The sequence below is a fragment of the Delphinapterus leucas genome, chromosome 2 (genome assembly GCF_059928025.1).
Source record: "Delphinapterus leucas isolate spDelLeu-1000000601 "Yukka" chromosome 2, BTC_Dleu_Yukka2, whole genome shotgun sequence".
Taxonomy (NCBI): domain Eukaryota; kingdom Metazoa; phylum Chordata; class Mammalia; order Artiodactyla; family Monodontidae; genus Delphinapterus; species Delphinapterus leucas.
The window spans coordinates 127,086,857-127,105,256 of NC_143130.1; the positions used below are offsets into that span (position 1 = coordinate 127,086,857).

The 18,400-nt window shown below is 37.9% G+C and overlaps 1 protein-coding gene across 1 annotated transcript in view; it reads left to right on the forward strand.

Moving 5' to 3' along the window:
* The first annotated feature begins 2,627 nt into the window (after window positions 1–2,627).
* The window catches only part of PRPF39 (pre-mRNA processing factor 39), a 37,289-nt gene continuing 21,516 nt past the window's right edge, over window positions 2,628–18,400 (forward strand). The window contains exon 1 of the mRNA XM_022570657.3: window positions 2,628–2,792. The gene's annotated coding sequence lies outside the window, so the exon portion shown is untranslated. The remainder of the gene's footprint in view (window positions 2,793–18,400) is intronic.

The window sequence follows — 18,400 nt, forward strand, 5'->3', positions numbered from 1 at the left end:
TTATTCAGGGGACTTCCCTGGCAGTCCAGTGGGTAAGACTATGGGCTCCCAATGCAGGGGGCCCAGGTTCAATCCTTGGTCAGGGAACTAGATCCCACATGCATGCTGCAACTAAGAAGCCCGCATACCGCAACTAAACGATCCCGCATGGTGCAACGAAGACCCGGCGCAGCCAAAATAAATAATAAAATAAAAAATAAATTATTCAAATTGGAGCATTGTAGGATCCAAATAACTCTCAGGAAGACTGAACTGAGGCGATACCATTTGAACTAAATCTCACAGATCATATAATAGTAGAGAGGGACAATATCCATATTGTGTTTGGATTTAAATCTCCTAGAGCCACAATTTTATTTGCTTTAACCGGTAAGAAAGAACACTAAATACAGGAGTCTAAATGTTTTGAACTAATACAAGAGCCACCACTATTCAATGATGGATTTATTTATGATGTAAATGAACAAATAGCATTCCCTAGAGAAAATATGTTCTGTAATAAATGAGCCATGTGGTGTTTTATGCGCTTTTTCATTGCATGTTACATTTTGAACAGAATAAACAGGAATCTTTACTGAATAGCCCAGAAAGAAGCTGCGACTAACACTGGGTATAAGAAGTTTTTTGCTCTTTTATCAGTCACAATCCCAGAAGGAAATACATGGCTTATCAACATCAGGGTAATTTGAGAAGTGGTTAATAAGGGACTATTTACAATGGTTTAGGGAAACCTGGAATCTGGGAGAAGAAAGTGATACGGGGACCGCATGGAAGGAGCTAGGGGAATAAATACTCTGACCTCACTCCTCCCTTCTGTTCTTCCAGGACCGTGTTGGCCAGACCCAACCAGAAACCAGGGAGCAAAGGTCAAGGTAGAGAAAGGTGGACAGTTGATTTGGAGAGGTAAATGGAAGAAATCCATTACATTAATAAACAACACCTTTTCCCATCTGTCCCAACTTTTTGTTCTGTTTCTGAATCACCTGACTTTAAATACTGTATTTTAGAACTTGCCACCCTGTAAGCTGCACTATTTGGTATAATATCTTTTTTTTCTTCCCAAAGCTTATAATTGTGACATACAATTTCTTTTAAAGTCAACTAAAGCTACATCAAGTAAAAAAAAAAAAATTAAGTTCTCACCTGTGAGGAGAGCAAGCACTGTAGACAAAGGAAAACACACTGAAAGGTTGAGACACATAAAAGGGACATAGACACTTAAAAGGGAACAGTGGGTTTTGTAAATTTATGGGAAGGCAGAAACCAGTAAGAGGGCTGGTGTTATTACGAAGGAGTATATTTTCAATGCTAAAATGTTTAGGTTTTTCTTAAAAGCATTGGGGGAAACCAGTGAAGGTTTTTAAGCAGGACCGTGAAAGCAATAGTACTGGCTTGAAAGGTTAAGATGTAGAAAAGCAGATAAAGGGAAACAATGAATCTACAGTGAATAAAGCTGAAGAAGCAGGTAGAGTTTTAGAAAATGGCTCTTAGAGGAGATGAGAATCTCAAAGATAATCTTATTTACTGATGAAGAATTTGAGATTACTTTAGGAAAGTTTGAAAAGAACCAGGAGAGGAGTGAAAGCTGTGGCACTCAGAGCCACTGAATGACAGTGTTTGTGGCCAAGTCTGCATGCCTTCCCAATATATCAGAGACCCTTAACTGCTCCTTCCCATAGTGAACATAAATGTCACTGGGTACACCAGTAAAAAGCATGGCTGCACTGTTAGAGAATTCAGAAAAGTTAGCTTGAAGAGTAGAAGAGGCAATGCAAAGGGAAAGCTGCAACTAGATGCAGTTTGATGTAAGTGAAAGATAAGACTGGTTTTGATATTTGGAAGCAAAGGAGCTGTTGAGGGGATTTATGATTAACAGGTTAATAGAAAACATCATCTTGCAGAGAAATATTTCTGGAAGCAGACAGATTCCAGAGGAGGAAATTGCAGCCCAGTTATGATACTATTGAATCTTGAACAAGCGATTGCCTGGTAAATTGTCGGTGAATTCAGGAACCTCGAAATATAAACAGGAGAGAGGCCAGATTTGAAAAAAAAAAAAAATTTTTTTTTTTTAAACTGAGGATGGGAGTATAGCTGAAGAGTACTGCTAAGATTATCAAAATAATGCAGCCTTCATTTGTCCAGGGAATAATTTTACATATCCCTTTAATAATCAGTTCCTCAAGCCCCTAACTCCACTATTGTTTCACCTTCAGGAAACCTGGGTGGACCCAGAGTCCAAACCATCGTGAGATTTAGGAGTTTAAGCCTGAATTTCTGACCACTTTTAAGTAGAGGCGTGGAGCCTAGGCAGTTGTTTGCCCAAAAATAGTAAGAGTATTTTTCTTTGACTGGGCGGGGCGCTGTCTGTGTTTAAAATCAGGGGTGCGGAAGGCCCTGAACACTCTCCTTCGGCTCTGCAAGTTCCCGTAGAGGAGGAAAAACTGAATTGGAGCAGCGGCCCCGCCCTCCGTGGCGGCAGGGCGGGGACGGGGCTGGGCTGGGCGGGGCGGGGCTGGGCTGGGCTGGGCGGGGCGGGGCTGGGCGAGGCGTGGCCGGGCAGGACAGATCCCCGCCGGATCCCGCGGAGGGCGAGGCCTGCGCGCTGCGCAACCACGTGACTTCCTCGCCTCCGGGGACACCGACGCATGCGCGCCGCACTCTCGACGAGGCGGCCGTGGCGCTGGTGGCGTCTGCTCCGGTGTTTGTGGGGACAGAGACGGTGGAAGTGCCCTCTTCGGCTCGGTTGGCCCACACTGCGGCTCATGGCATTGAGTGGCATCCATCGTCAGGTCAGCTGGGGCGGGCGCCTTGGAATTGGCCGGCGTGGGTGGTACGCGGGGCAGCAAGGCGCCTGCCTTGTTTCAGGCCGCGCTAGGGCTGCGGCCTCCCACTCCCGCCGTGTTTGAGGCCTGCGTTGGCCTCGGGGCCCAGCTGTCCATCCCTCCTCCTTCCCACCTGTTGGGTGGAGCGGTGCGAGGTTTCTTTTCTTAGACCCCACGTTTGTCTGCCGGTGCTTCAGGATGGGAGGGGAAATGTGGGCCGCCACCTTGATTTAGGAAGAGGTTTGGGGGTAAGTCTAAAGCTTTCCCGAGAGTTCGGAATCACTGTGGCTGGGACGGCTGTAAGTGGAAGGGACCCAGAGGATTGGGAGAATATAATACAAATTGTGTTAAACTTTGAGGCGCCTTGTAGGGCGCGTTTCGCGTTCTGACCAGAGCCACACTCTGGGACCCTGAGTCACAGCACCCCAAAGATCAGCTAAAGCTTTTGGCAGGATAGGGTAGAAGCAGAAAAACCAAACATTAAAGAATAATGTTTACCTTTTGTAGCCGGAGGCCAACACTGATGTTTTTCTCGTTCCAAAAATCACATCTTTAAGTTAATTAGTAGTACTGCTCTTAATGTGTTATTAAGTATCATATTATGTACTATATTTATGCCGACTAAAATTTTAGTTTAATATTCATGTTGCCTTTTCTTTGAGGACATCATGTTATTTGGCAACTGATCCCTGTTCAGAAATACGTAACACTTTTCTTTTTACAGTTGTAAAGGTTGAAACCTAAGAAAGCAGGTTTCATACAGGGAAATATGAAACTCATGTTGGAACTTAAGTGTTTTTGGCTTTGAGAGCTTAAGTGGATTGAAAAAAAACAAGCAACTACTGTCAGGTGTCCCTCCCCACCCCCCTTTATAACCTCATTCTAAAATTGCAAAAGTTGGAATTTTCCACTCTTCAGCCTCTGGTAGGGATAAAGTGAATGAAAGGAGTTGTACTAAAGAAGACAGGTTTTTAAGATTGTGAACTCTGGAATAATTAGGGGTTACCAAAGATGGCTAATTAGTAGGTGGTGAGAGATATTTGAAGTGAGAATTGAAAAGCAGAATTTTTTTAGTGTCAGAATATTTGGTAGTCTTTTTACTTGCTTACTTGTAGTTGAATATGGGAAAGATAAAAAGTGTGTGTGGCTTTTTTTCAAGAGAAAGATTAGCAGATACAAATTACTATGTATAAAATAGATAAACAAGGTCCTACTGTATAGCACAGGGAACTGCATTCAATATTTTGTAATAACCTAAAAAAAAGAAGAGAGAGAAAGAACAGAACCTTCTGTGGTATGCTAACAAATAATTCTGAATAAAACATAGGATTTTAATTTTTTTTTTGAAAAGTAGCCAAAGGGGGAAGAAAGTAGTTCCAGCCAAATGGTGTTTTTTTTTTTCCAAACACCAAAGATGATAGAAACATTTATGTAAATAAATAAAGCCCAATTTCTGGAACATAGTAAGTGCTTAATACGTGGAAACTTGAAAAAGGTCAGTGTGTGAACATTCTGCTCAGCCTCTGAAAACAATTTCCAAAACTAGTGGTTATGATAGCCTCTTTTCTTCTAAACACTTTGAGTCTTCAAATTGGCTTATGTGTGGATGAGGCACAGAGTGACTTCTGGATTGCAAAGCTAGTTGATTGCAGTACTCAAACTCCTGACTTTCATTCCTTAGTGATGACTTAAGATTTTTATGTGTTGCCCTCTTTATGAAAAGAATAATCAGTGGTATGATTTTGAGTACCTCTGTCAGCATAAATGCCTATAGAGAGAGAAAAAAGAAGGTAATAGATCAGACTTCTCATTTTTAATTGAGTATGGGTTATTTAAGTCATCCTCCAAAAGAGCTTTTAAATTTTAAGATGGCATGCTGAATTGTTAGTCAGATGTATGTCATAACTGAACTAAAACTTGAACTGTATGAACTTGATGTAGAACTGTATTTTTTCATGTACTGCATATTCACTTTTAATATATCATGTTTTCTTTTATACTTGTGGACTTTATGCCTCTCATATGGTTTTATATAAGAAAGTACAGAGTAGTAAAAGGGCATCGAGTGGCTTAGTGAGTTGAGAAAAGGAGGAAACTTGTTATTCTGAGAGAATAGCATGAGCCCAGGCTCAGGCATGAGAACGTGTTGTCCTCTGTAAATGACAGTAAGGAATACTGTAGGATTAATATGTTTGAAAAGTTAAATTGGGACCAGATATATCATTCAAGTCTTTCAACAAATATTTATGTGCTGTTTTATACTAGACAGTTTTAGGTTCTAGGGACATAGTAGTGAACAAAACCAAGGGCCCTTATCTCACTGAATTTAATATTCTAATAATATTAATTTATCTGTAGCAATAGTGTAGCAATGTTTTTCAAATTTTTTGACTGCAACCCATAATAGGATGTACGTGTAACATTTCAATCCAATAATCCAATAGTTGAATTCTGTGTGTATTTCAACAGTATGCCCTTAACGTGTGCATTGCACTCTGATGTATTTTTTCTACTCTGTATTTTTCCTTTTAAAAAAAATAAGCTTGTTTGAAGCATTCTGAATAATGTTTGAAAAACATTATTCAAGAGGGGAGAGAATAATTATTTATATTGTAACAGTAGCAGTATAAAAGAAGAGGATAGTTAATCTTTATAGCAAGGTATGTGTGATTATTTGTGGATGAGGTTTAGAGAGGTTAAGTAACTTGCTCAAAGTTCCCTGATGAGAAACTGGGCCAGATCTTTAATTCAGTTCTATCAGGCTCTAAAGCCCAAGCACTTTATTATACAACTTTCCAATTGATTATGAAAGTAATAAACTAGGTTTAGGACTCTGGGTGGAGGGTAAGGCCTGTGATGCTTTTTGTTTATCATACAATGAATTAAGTGTGTACTAGGCCTGCGTGTGTACTGTATCTCTACGTATTTGTAGACCTGGTTCTTACTCTCAGGGAATTTGAGACAAAGGAAGATAGACATTGAATGAGTATCACAAATGTGATGTGTGCTATGGGGAAAAAGGATGCTATGGAAGCATCATTGGGGGAACCTAACTAATTTGGAGGGTATGGGAATACTTTTCTGGAAGGGATGTTTAAATGTGCCCAGATTAATGAGTGGGCTTCAGTTAGGTTGAAGGCTCTGAGTGGGAGTGTGGGGGTGGGGTACAGGGGTGGGAGAGCATTCCAGGTAGAAGAAACTGCATACACTAAGGCCTTGAAGCTGAAATGAGCTGAACTGGAAAACACAACAAAACTAGGTGACTGTGATATGTCAGTAAAGGGCAAGAAGAGAGAGCCTTTCAGGGAGGAAGTCATCATTACTGTTGGATGCTATGATGAGCAGATCAGAAAGATGAATCAGAACACGTCCAGTTGGATTTATAAACAAGGAGATTGTGATCTTGGGGGAATTTCAGAGTCGTGATAAAGAAGAATTCAAATTTACGAGTAAATGGAGGGTGTAGAAGTAGACAACTTCATTGTCTTCCCGTTGTATTTGGAACAAAATCCAAATCCTTAACATAGCTTATGATTGTCCTTTGGTTGTTTTTAAACTAAATTATAGTATGTATATTATAAATTATTATATAAAAGATGAGAGATATTTTTACATGTTTGAAGGCTAATGGAAGTACTCTAATATACTGAGAGAAACTGATAAGGAGAGAGTGAAGATAATTTAAGAAGCAACATTCTTGAGAAGATGGGTGGGAGAAGTGATCCAAGTCATGAGTTCAGGGTTTGACCTTTTGTAGCAGCAGAGATACTTCATCCATTGTGACCAAGGTAAGGAGGAGGACAAATAATATAGCTCTTATAAGAGTGCTATAATAGAGGTGCAGAACAAATACTTAGAGAGCAAAAGACAAAAAATGGTTATGTATTTCAACTTTTATAGGAGTGCCATAATAGGGGTACAGAACAAATACTTTGAGAGCAAAAGGGAGGGAAGATTATACCAGAGGTGAGGGAAAACTCTTAGAGGAAAACATAGGCAGAACAGCACTTTTCGGGATGAATTGCAGCAATATCTTTTTGGATCCACCTCCTAAAATAAGGAAAATAAAGACGAAAATAAAGACAAAAATAAACAATTGGGACCTAATTAAACTTAAAAGCTTTTGCACAGCAAAGGAAATTAAACTTAAAAGCTTTTGCACAGCAAAGGAAACTGTAAATAAAACACAAAGACAGCCCACAGAATGGGAGAAAATATTTGCAAACAATGTGGCCAACAAGGTATTAATCTCCAAAATATACAAACAGCTCATGCAGCTCAATATTAGAAAAACAAACAACCCAGTCAAAAAAATGGGCAGAAGATCTTTTCTCCAAAGAAGACATGCAGGTGGCCAAAAAGCACGTGAAAAGATGCTCAACATTGCTAATTATTAGAGAAATGCAAATCAAAACTACAATGAGGTATCACCTCAACACTGGTCAGAATGGCCATCATCAAAAAGTCTACAGAAAATAAATGCTGGAGAGGGTGTGGAGAAAAGGGAACTGTCCGACACTGTTGGTGGGAATGTAAATTGGCACAGCCACTATGGAGAGCAATATGGAGGTGCCTTAAAAAACTATAAATAGAGCTGCCATATGATCCAGCAAAAGCACTCCTGGGCATGTATCTGGAGAAAACCATAATTTGAAAAGATACATGCATCCCAGTGTTCATTGCAGCACTGTTTACAATAGCCAACACATGGAAGTAACCTAAATGTCCATGGACAGACGAATGGTTAAAGATGATGTTGTACATATCAGTGGAATATTACTCAGCCATAAAAAAGAATGAAATAATGCCATTTGCAGCAACATGCCTAGACCTAGAGATTATCATACTAAGTGAAGTCAGTCAGACAGAGAAAGACAAATATATGATATGTCTTATATATGGAATCTAAAAAATGATACAAATGAACTTATTTACAAAGCAGAAATAGACTCACAGACATAGAAAACAAACTTTTGGTTACCAAAGAGGAAAGGTGGGGGGGAAGGGGTAAATTAGAAGGTTGGGGTTAACATATACACACTACATATGTAAAATAGATAATCAACAGCACCTACTGTACAGCACATGGAAACTACTCAATACTTTGTGATAACCTATATGGGAAAAGAATCTGAAAAAGAATAGATATATGTATATATAACTAAATCACTTTGCTGTACATCTGAAACTAACATACACGTTGTAAATCAACTATACTCCAATATAAAATAGAAATTTAAAAAAATAATAAAGAATAGAAGAGGTGAGGGGATTGGGAGAATGGTAACATAATAGATTTACTTCTTGGAGGTATAAAGAATTTTAAGAAGGAAATAGGGCATTAATGGAGATCTAGGAGGATAAAGCCTGACCCACCGTTGGTTGTGGCAGCTAGGTCAATATGAGAAATTAGTATTTTCATTGGAGTAATATGGGCTGGACTACATAGTGTACCAACAAATGGTTATTTTCTTAGGAAAAATACTGCAGTAGAACATGGTTGTTCATGATTAATTCTTTCATATGGCCTTTAAAAATTATTTCTAATGATAGAAATGTTACTTATTCTTACATATTTCTCTTTTAGCCAATAACTTTGTAAGTCTAATACTTCTAATAATTTGCCTGTAGATTCATCATTATTTCTTAAGGAGAAATTCTAGAATATTTTCTTTTAAACATAGGTCAAAACTGTGCTTAACTTTATGGTTTATGCTACATACTGAATTTTGAGAATATAACCCAAAGGAAATTGCTTTTTACAAATAGGCATTTACATGAGGGAGTTTACTGTGATATACTTAGTAAAGCCAAATCTTAGAAAGAACTCAAGTCAAATTGAGGAATATTTAAGCAAATCCAGCCATACTGCCCTTCTTGCTGATCTATTTTTCTGTGAACATGCCAGGCAAGGCACTTACTTATCTCAGAACTTGCTCTTTCTGCTTATCATTTCTTCCTCCAGACAGCTGCATGACTGGCTTTCTTACTACCTCATCCTCTCTTTTATTTTGTTCTTAGCACTTGGTACCACATACATATTAGAAATATAGTTAGATTAAAAAAAGTCTCTATCTCCCCACTGGAACGTCAGCTCCTTGAGAGCAGGGACTTCGTTTCGTTCACAGCTAAATTTCCAGTGCTTAGAATAGTAGTGTCTGACACACAGAATTAGCTCATTAAATATCTGTTGAATGAATATTATTACACTAGGAAATGATATTGGTTAGAGATTTTTAAAAATACTAAATAAAAGGGGTTCAGCATAGAGTAATTTGTATACCTAAATTCAGTAAAATAAATGAAAAATATAAATCAGATAAAGTAAAAAATAAATAAAATAGTATAAACCCAAAAGGACAAAGAACAGAAGAGGAGGTATCAACAGATGAGAATTCAACGTTTTGGAAGAAAGCAGATGGACCAGTTATAACTGATTAACTTAGTTTTTCACTTTTTTGGGTTCAGCTCTGTGCCTGCAGAGAGGGAAGTTAATAAGAAACAAGATGGATATTCCCACAAAATCCCAGAAAGGCTCAGGAATTTCAGGTTCCAAGGGCGTCTGAAGATAGGAGTGCTGAATGCAACTAAAAATTGTAAGATTTGTTAAAAGTCTAGAGTAGTTTAGACCCTAGATTTTCCTTCTCCATCTAGTATAGCCAGCAAAAAACTGTATGTTCGTTATTTGAAGAGGGCAAAAGCAGAGAAGTTAACACAGCTGTTGGGAGGTGGGGCAGGGGTGAAGGGTCTTAGTGAAAATGGGAAGTTGAATGAAAGTTTATATATTGAATGGTGAAATCACCAGCCCTGTTTGTCTTCTTTGCTCCCAGAATGCTTGTTGCCTTACTTAAGTTGAAACATTCTTCTTTGGGAAAACTTAACCCAAGGGAAATAATGTAGAGCACTGACATTTAGTGGGTTCCCCCCTCAAAGAATGCCATCATTGGGCATTCCCAGTCGTTAGGACTCTGCACTTTCACGGCTAAGGTCATGGGTTTCATTCCTGGTCTGGGAGCTAAGATCCTGCAAGCTGCATGATGTGGCCGAAAAAAAAAAAAAAAAGAATGCCATCCTGCACTGAGGCCCACCAGTTGCCAAGCTTTATCCAGCCTCTAATTTGTTTTGTAACGCCTCACACTTATTCTTGAACAGAAGTTTGAAGATCACTGTACTTGAGAGACCAAAATAAATAGTCAAAAGACACTCAGAAGAGACAGATAGTGCTGAGAACAGAAGAAAATTTAAAGTAAATTATAGAGAGATAGCAGGAGATACGGCAGTGAAAAAGGAATATTGATTACTCAGAGAATAAAAAATGTAAGTTAAAAATTTGACTCACAGGGCTTCCCTGGTGGCGCAGTGGTTGAGAGTCCGCCTGCCGATGCAGGGGACACGGGTTTGTGCCCCACTCCGGGAAGATCCCACATGCCGTGGAGTGGCTGGGCCCATGAGCCATGGCCGCTGAGCCTGTGCGTCCGGAGCCTGTGCTCCGCAAGGGGAGAGGCCGCAACAGTGAGAGGCCTGCATACCGCAAAAAAAAAAAAAAAAAAAAAAATTGACTCACATTAAAAATCCAGTAAAAGGGTTATGGCAGAGTAGAATGAATCAAAGGGTTAGAAGAAAAATGTGGGGAAAGGTAAGAAAAGTAGAGGATCAATCCGGGAGGTCCAACACCTGAGCAGTGTGAATTCAACAAAGAGAAAATCAGTAGGAGGAAATTATCAAATAAATAATAGATACAGAACATAAGAACTGAATGATGTAAATAGATTAAAATAGGCCTTCCAAATGAATGCCTTGCAGAATGAATGGAAAAGACTCACCTTAGGGCACATCATTATGCAATTTCAGAACACCTGGGGTAAACAGAAACTAAAAGCTTCTGTGGAGGAAAAAAGGTTACATGTCGAGGATAAGAAGTAAAAAAAAAGACATCAGATGTTCTCAACAGCAACGTCAGATGCTAGGAAACAATGAATAAATTCCTTCAAAACTTCTAAGAAAAAATTATTTTCATTCTAGAATTTTAAACTCACAATCTGTCATTCAGTTATGAGGATTTTAGAATTGGAAAGTCTTTTTTTCACCCTACATACCCTTTTTCAGAGTTACAGAAATGATTCTCTACAAAAGGGAGTAAATCAACAAAGAAAAAGATTTTATTATAAATGAGATTCAACCAAGGGGACAAGTGAAAGGAATTCCTTGGATCAAAATGAAGAGACAAACCTAGACAGGACAAGCCAGTCTAAACTGTTGCAGAAGGTTAGATGGTTTCAGAAAGGATGGCTCCAGAAGGGAAAATAGAATTGATAAGTATGAGTGACAGTTGCTTTTGAAGGACCTTTATAAGACCTCAAGGATGTGGGGTCATTTTTCAAAGGCAACGAAACATATGAAAATGAAATATTTAAAGAAAGAGAAGCAAGGAAATGTAATTATAGTTTACAAGATAGCTTGAAAAAAATGTTTACATGGTCATAATAATGTAAACTTGAATATTGATTCAAGTCCAACCTGATAGAACTGTATTGGGAGCACATGAGAGGAAAGCTGTGCATGTATGTTTGGTATAATAACCCATATCTTCTCTAATAGCAAAAAAGATCTAAAATGGAAAAGTCAAGAAATAAAATAATGCCCTCAGATAAACGCTGTGTTGATTACCAGTTTTTTGAAGTTAAAGTCAACAGATTTTTTTCTTCCTCCTCTTAAAACCTCTGCAAAACAAATTCTAAATGCATTGTAAAGTTTACTTTTATTTTCGTTATTAATTTTAAAGTATAACACCTTAAGTTTGAATAACAATTTCCAGGGAATTAATTGTTTGCAGTGGTATCTTCATTTATGTGAATTTATAGTTTTTAAGACTTTCACATGCTTTTATCTCATCCGAAGTTTTCAACAGCCTTGTGAAGCAGATAATACAAGTATTACTAGTCTTATTTGGAAGTGAGAAAAGTAAGACCGACCTAGAATCTCATGCTATTAAGGGAGAGAAGCAGGACCCTCCTCTACCCCTTTGTTCTTTCTAATATTTACCACACTATACTTTGTCTTCTTATGGTGAAAGAAAGATCTGGAAATTCTAATTCCTAGTCTTTTGTATTTTGCCTTTTCTAATTTAGTTATAGCTTAGCTGTCTTCTTCCTTTAAAAAAAAAAGCTTTATTGTGGTAAAAACACATAAAATTTACCTTAATCTTTTTTTTTTTGCCATGCTGCGCAGCATGTAGGATCTTAGTCCCCCCGCCCCGCCCCCCCCCGCCCAGGGATCAAACCCGTGCGCCCTCCAGTGGAAGTGCAACATCTTAACCACTGGACCGCCAGGGGAGTCCCTTCTTAACCATTTTTAAGTGTACAGTTCAGTAGTGTTGCATATATTAACGTGGTTTAACAGATTTCCAGAACTTTTTCATCTTACAAATCTGAAACTATACCCATTAAAACAACTCCTTTTTTCCCCCTCTCTCTACTCCCTCATACCCTCATAACCACCATTTAGCTTTCTCTTTCTATGAATTGGACGACTCTAGATAGAATCATGTAGTACTTGTCTTTTTTGCGACTGGTTTATTTCACTTAGCGTAATGTCCTCAAGGTTCATCCATGTAGTGTATGACAAGATTTCCTTCATTTTAAAGACTGATGATATTCCATTGTATGTATATATCGCATTTTATTTACTTCTTCATCTGTTGGTGGACATTTGGGTTGCTCCTTTGGTGGTTGTGGATAGTGCGGCTATGAACATGGGTATACAGATAGCTCTTTGAAACCTGGCTTTCAGTTAGTTTGGATATATACTCAAGTGGGACTTTTGTTTTTGTTTTTAATATTTATTTGTTTTGGCTGTGCTGGGTTTTAGTTGCAGCACGTGGGATCTTCATGGCTGTGTGTGGGATCTTCATGGCTGTGTGTGGGATCTTCATTGAGGCTTGCGGGATCTTTTAGTTGTCACATGCAGGATGTAGTTCCCTGACCAGGGATTGAACCCGGGCCCCCTGCATTGGGAGCGCGGAGTCTTAACCACTGGACGGACCACCAGGGAAGTCCCTGGGATTTTTGGGTTATATGGTAGCTCTATTTTTAATATTTTGAGGATACTCCATTTGGTTTTCTGTGCCATTTTACAATCCCACAGTTAGTGTACAAAGGTTCCAATTTCACCTCATCCTTGACAAAACTTGTTATTTTCTGGGGTTTTTTGATAGTAGCCATCCTAATCGGTGTTGATGTGATATCTCATTGTGAATTTGATTTGTATTTCTGTGATAATTAGTGATGTTGAGCATCTTTTCATGTGCTTGTTGGCCATTTGTTTATCATCTTTGGAGAAATGTCTAAGTCGTTTTTTTATTTTTTAATTGAGTGTTGTTCAGTTATGGGAGTTCTTTATGTATTCTATATATTAACTACTAATCAGACATAAGATTTGCAAATACTTCCTCCTCTTCTGCTATTTGCCTTTTAACTGTGTTGATTGTGTCCTTTGATGCATGAAAGTTTTAGTTTGATGTAGCCCCATTTGTCTATTTTTGCTTTTTTTGCCTGTGCTTTTGGTGTCATAGCCAAGAAATCATTGCCAAGTCCAATATCATGAAGCTTTTCCCGTATGTTTTCTTCTAGGAGTTTTATAGTTTTAGGTTTTACGTTTAGGTTTTTAATCCATTTTGGGTTAACTTTTGTGTATGCTGTAAGATAAGGATTCAGCTTCATTCTTTTGCATGTGAATATCCAGTTTTCCTAGCACCATTTGTTAAAGAGACTGTCCTTTCTCCATTGAGTGATTTTTGGACCCTTGTCCAACATTTATTTCTGGGCTTTCTATTCTATTGGTCTGTTGTCTTTATGCCAATACCACACTGTTGTCTTCTTCCTTTTGATAGTTGTTTTTTTACCCCTTTGCCATTTTATATTGCTAGTTGGAAGTTATTGGTTGTTGTTAAGAATAAACTGGTACTAGTAATTGCCACACTATGAAGTATATGTTAGAATAACTTATTAAAAATAACTTTAGTGTATTTTTCTTTTGGCCATGTGATTTTTTTTTAAGTAATCAGAAAAATGATCTCCCTAAGGGTAAGGCTGGCATTGACTTTTTTTTTTTTTTTGCGGTACACGGGCCTTTCACTGTTGTGGCCTCTCCCGTTGTGGAGCACAGGCTCCGGATGCGCAGTTTCAGCGGCCGTGGCTCACGGGCCCAGCCACTCCGCGGCATGTGGGATCTTCCCGGACCGGGGCACGAACCCGTGTCCCCTGCATCGGCAGGCGGACTCTCAACCACTGTGCCACCGGGGAAGCCCCTTAACTCTTTTTATAACACTGTAATTGCAGGGTGTGGAGTAATTGATCATTTCTGAAGATGCAGGGGTGTGGTAAATTTGCTGATTCCAGAAGAAACCCTTATGTCCCACTTAAGTATGCAGTTAGAATAGAACAGGTAGTAAATGAATCAGTGTAACAACTTTCCGTTTGTTTTTTTGACAGTATGCTTTGAAATAAAAAGATACAAAATAATGACTAATTTGTATCTGGAAGATTAGTCGTCAAATGTGTCTTTTCTTTAAAGGAGGGGGCAAAAGAGACCAAAATAAGTTGAAAAGCTTCTGCGCCTTTTCCTAGGGTCTCAACTGGTAAACCCGGAAAAGTTTATGACAATAATCAGTCATTCAAGTAGAAGGGAACTATTTTTTCTGGTAGTCTAATATTGATACTTTGGGATTGTCCTTTATCGTGTACCAACTAGATTTGGTTGTATTATTTCTTCTCAGATTCCTCTTGCTCTCCACGCTGCTTACTTTCATTTCACTTCCCCAATGCAGAACCTCTTCATTCTGGTCAGTCTTATTTCCTTCTTGTCTTGGAACCAGTCCTAATTTCCATCTTCTTGTCTACTGTTAATAAGAAGGGTTGTTCTGTCAAGTCAAGTGGGCTGTTCGCTATTTTGGAATAATTTATCATTATTTCTCTATTGTTCCAAAATCTGTAGTTTTTCAAAGTGAAGACCAAATTCTATATTTCATGAAGGTTTGCTAGATGCCTATAATGTTCAATTGAGTTTTCTAAACTTTGACTTTGTTTCATTTGAAATTTTGTCTCTCTAATTGTTTTGCATGTTTTTTTAATCGCTCTCCAACTACTAATAGTTAATAAGCCTTAGAGTGAGGACCTTATCTTATACCTATGTATTCTCTATAAGGAATGTAGTATAGTGCTGGATATGCATCAAGTATTGAAAACTTTTTTGTCCCCACCTGACCTTCCCCCACTTTCCTTCTTCTCCTTTCCCTTTTCTTCTCCTTTTTAAAAAATATTCCTTAGATTTTTACCTGGTTATAACTAATTCTTCCAGTGGCATTCAGCCTCAAAGTTCACTTGATTTAACATTTTAAATTTATCCTTTCTTGGGAAAAAATTTGCTTCATACTGCATTTTGAAATAGTGGACATATTTTAAAATCTGGATATCAAATCTACATGACAATTTAAAAGATGCCTTCCATACACACAGAAAAAACCTAAAACTAGTAAGTAGACTAACTCAAAAATGTTTTACAATATGTGTCATTTTCTAGTTTACAGAGAGCTTTTGCAAACCATTCATAAAAAATGCAGTAGAAAATATAGACAGGGCTTCCCTGGTGGCACAGTGGTTAAGAATCGCCTGCCAATGCAGGGGACACGGGTTCAAGCCCAGGTCCAGGAAGATCCCACATGCCGCGGAGCAACTAAGCCCATGCGCCACAACTACTGAGCCTGCGCTCTAGAGCCCACGAGCTACAACTACTGAAGCCTGCACGCCTAGAGCCCGTGATCCGCCACAAGAGAAGCCCGCGCACCACAACGAAGAGTAGCCCCCACTCGCCGCAACTAGAGAAAGCCCACGTGCAGCAACAAAGACCCAACTCATCCAAAAATAGATAAATAAATAAACAAGTAAATAAATTAAAAAAAAGAAAATATAGACAAAGGATGTGAAATAGTATTTAAGGGGAAAAAGGAAATAGAAATTCAACATCCTTGTAGTTAAAGAAATGCAAATCAGAATGAGGTACTACTCTCTTTTTTCCTTTTTTTAATCAGATGAGCAAAAATTGTTTCATGATACCTAGTGCTGACAAGAGGAGATGGAAAAATGGACATTCTCATGTCCATGTCTCATTAGTGGGTTAGTTAGGAATGCATTTTTCTGCAAGTAATAGAAAAACTCATCTATTGATACTAGTTTAAGCAAATAGGGACTTATTTTCTTACACAGCTGGCATTGTGTTATTAGCAGCTTGATGTCAGGGCTGGCATTTCTTAATTTTCTTGGCCAGTTCTTTTGACTGCTTTGTGAATACAAGTTGTTTCAGATATGTTCACATTCAAAGTAAGAAGAAAGTGGTAGAGTCTACACTATTTGTTGACTGTCCCTTTTATCAGAAAAGCAAAATTGTTTCCAGAGCTCTGCAGCAGATGTGCTTTTCAGACTCATAATCCTTACATGGGGTTAGGTATATTGCTGCTCTGAACCAAAACAATGTTCTATTAGGAAGATGGTGAGAGAAGATGGTGAGAGGGAATGTTGGATAGTCAGCTAAAATTGTCTTGTCACACAGCTGGTACAACTTTTTTAAAGATAAGTTGTCAGCGTATTCCCAAATTTAATATACACAGATCTTTGATGCAACAGTTCCATTGTTCAGAGTTTATCCATGAATAAGTTTCTGTTCCTCTGAATCATTCAGAGAACATGGTAGAAGTACAACTTTCTGGGCCTGAGCCTAGAACTCAGAATCATTGGCGTTGGGGCCAATGAATATGTATTTTTTAAAAAAATAGCTTACTAGGTGACTATTATGTGGAGCTAGGTTGTGTAGACTATAGAGAAACCCAGATTTTTAAAGTAGGCATAAAATTGCAAAAAAAAAAAAATTTGTATCCAGCCAACCACTGGCATGTCATATCTGGAGCTCGTTTTTCTTAAAAACAAAACAAATGAAACAAAATACCTCTTTTTTTTTTTTTTTTTAACTTCAGTTAAATAATTGCAGATAAGCCAAAAGAAGAAAGCGTCAGCCCAGTTATATGGGGAGAACAGCCATTAACACCAACTAATATTGTTAGTGTATTTTATTTGATATAAATCCTTACAGATCTGTGTGTAGCATGCATATAATATATATGTAGTGGTTATCTTTCTATATCAAGACAGGTGCACATATTTCCTTTTAAATTATTATTATTCCATTGTACAAATATGCCACCTACTAAAGCAGTGTTCTTAATACTACCCTCTTTTTTCGCTATAATAGTGTTCTAGTGAATGCTTTTAAACTAATAAATGTTTTTTATCTGATTATTTACATAACATAAAATATGCACAATTGCCATTTGGTATATTTTGTGCGACTGTCCTCCAGAAATATCTTTTTACTTGTTGCCAATTTGATAATCTCATTGTTTTAATTTACATCTTTATTAATAAAGATTCAGTCCTTTCATATGTTTATTGGCCACTTGCACTTCTTTCTTTGAATTCCTTTAGTCTTAATCCTTTTTTACATTATATTATGCAATATTAACTAATTATGTATTCTGAGTATATTTTAGGAGTAAATCAGTTTTATGGTCTGTTTAGTTTTGAGAATAATCCCTAATTTAAAAAGAAGACATGCTCTATAATTTAATGATTCAGTTTCCATTTAAACTGTTAGTGGAAGAGATGAAGTGAATTGTGAAAATATATTGTAGTATTACCTTACAGGATAAAAGAATAATTTCTTATTATTTTATGGCCTTAACCATAAGATGACTTAATTTAAAAGATTTTATGAAGTAACTATCCAGATGGTAAAACTTTCATAAATATTTTTTTAATGATTTTTAAAAAAAATTTATTTATTTTTGGCTGTGTTGGGTCTTCTTTTCTGTACGTGGGCTTTCTCTAGTTGCGGCAAGCGGGGGCCACTCTTCATCGCGGTGCGCGGGCCTCTCACTGTCGCGGCCTCTCTTGTTGCGGAGCACAAGCTCCAGATGCGCAGGCTCAGTAGTTGTGGCACACAGGCCTAACTAGCTCTGTGGCATGTGGGATCTTCCCAGACCAGGGCTCGAACCCGTGTCCCCTGCATTGGCAGGCAGATTCTGAACCACTGCGCCACCAGGGAAGCCCTACGATTTTTTATTTTTTGGCTGCGTGGCTTGTGGGACCTAAGTTCTCTGACCAGGGATTGAACCCGGAGCCCCAGCAATGAGAGCTCAGAGTCCTAATCACTGGACTGCCAGGGAATTCCCTTATAACTATGTTTTTATTTTTTTATTATTTCTTTTATAACTATGTTTTTAATAACACTTACTTTAAAAATCACTCTTTAATTTTAAAACCTTAATGTGTATCTTCTATAATAAAATCAAACCTAGCTGCTAGGATTTAAAATTTATAGATATATTTCAACAGTATAACCTTCTTAAAAATCTATCCTGAGCTAAGTTATGAATTTCCCTCTGAAACATTTATATCCATGACCAGAATTTGTTTTGTTAGCTAAAGCCTCCAGAACAGATATTAAAGATATTGCTGTTTTTCAGGATT